This window comes from Manacus candei, unplaced genomic scaffold (assembly GCF_025592945.1).
Source record: "Manacus candei isolate 608988 ecotype Guabito, Panama unplaced genomic scaffold, ASM2559294v1 h1tg000128l, whole genome shotgun sequence".
Classification (NCBI taxonomy): Eukaryota; Metazoa; Chordata; class Aves; order Passeriformes; family Pipridae; genus Manacus; species Manacus candei.
Genome location: NW_026138176.1, coordinates 783,145 through 785,000, shown reverse-complemented (window position 1 = coordinate 785,000; position 1,856 = coordinate 783,145).

Here is a 1,856-nt window from a genome sequence, read left to right as displayed (position 1 = left end):
CCTAACCCTAACCCTAACCCTAACCCTAACCCCTAACCCTAACCCTAACCCTAACCCTAACCCTAACCCTAACCCTAACCCTAACCCTAACCCTAAACCCTAACCCTAACCCTAACCCTAACCCTAACCCTAACCCTAACCCTAACCCCTAACCCTAACCCTAACCCTAACCCTAACCCTAACCCTAACCCTAACCCTAACCCTAACCCTAACCCTAACCCTAACCCTAACCCTGCTAACCCTAACCCTAACCCTAACCCTAACCCTAACCCTAACCCTAACCCTAACCCTAACCCTAACCCTAACCCTAACCCTAACCCTAACCCTAACCCTAACCCTAACCCTAACCCTAACCCTAACCCTAGTCCCGGGTCCGGCACCCTAACCCTAACCCTAACCCTAACCCTAACCCTAACCCTAACCCTAACCCTAACCCTAACCCTAACCCTAACCCTGCCCTAACCCTAACCCTAACCCTAACCCTAACCCTAACCCTAACCCTAACCCTAACCTAACCCTAACCCTAACCCTAACCCTAACCCTAACCCTAACCCTAACCCTAACCCTAACCCTAACCCTAACCCTAACCCTAACCCCTAACCCTAACCCTAACCCTAACCCTAACCCTAACCCTAACCCTAACCCTAACCCCTAACCCTAACCCTAACCCTAACCCTAACCCTAACCCTAACCCTAACCCTAACCCTAACTAACCCTAACCCTAACCCTAACCCTAACCCTAACCCTAACCCTAACCCTAACCCTAACCCTAACCCTAACCCCTAACCCTAACCCTAACCCTAACCCTAACCCTAACCCTAACCCTAACCCCTAACCCTAACCCTAACCCTAACCCTAACCCTAACCCTAACCCTAACCCTAACCCTAACCCTAAACCCTAACCCTAACCCTAACCCTAACCCTAACCCTAACCCTAACCCTAACCCTAAACCCTAACCCTAACCCTAACCCTAACCCTAACCCTAACCCTAACCCTAACCCTAACCCTAACCCTAATGGCGCGCTCCCTAACCCTAACCCTAACCCTAACCCTAACCCTAACCCTAACCCTAACCTAACCCTAACCCTAACCCTAACCCTAACCCTAACCCTAACCCTAAACCCTAACCCTAACCCTAACCCTAACCCTAACCCTAACCCTAACCCCTAACCCTAACCCTAACCCTAACCCTAACCCTAACCCTAACCCTAACCCTAACCCTAAACCCTAACCCTAACCCTAACCCTAACCCTAACCCTAACCCTAACCCTAACCCTAACCCTAATGGCGCTAACCCTAACCCTAACCCTAACCCTAACCCTAACCCTAACCCTAACCCTAACCCTAACTAACCCTAACCCTAACCCTAACCCTAACCCTAACCCTAACCCTAACCTAACCCTAACCCTAACCCTAACCCTAACCCTAACCCTAACCCTAATGGCGCCCTAACCCTAACCCTAACCCTAACCCTAACCCTAACCCTAACCCTAACCCTAACCCTAACCCTAAACCCTAACCCTAACCCTAACCCTAAACCCTAACCCTAACCCTAACCCCTAACCCTAAACCCTAACCCTAACCCTAACCCTAAACCCTAACCCTAAACCCTAACCCTAACCCTAACCCTAAACCTAACCCTAAACCTAACCCTAAACCTACCCCTAAACCTGACTGTACCCCTAACCCTAAGGTTTAGGGGTAGGTTTAGGTGTAGTATAACTGTAACCCCTAACCCTAATGCTACACCTAAACCTACCCCTACACCTAACTTGAAACCCTAACCCTAAATCTAACTGTAAGCCTAATGCTGATTGTAACCCTCTCTCTAGGCCTAGGTCCAGGTTTAGGGTTA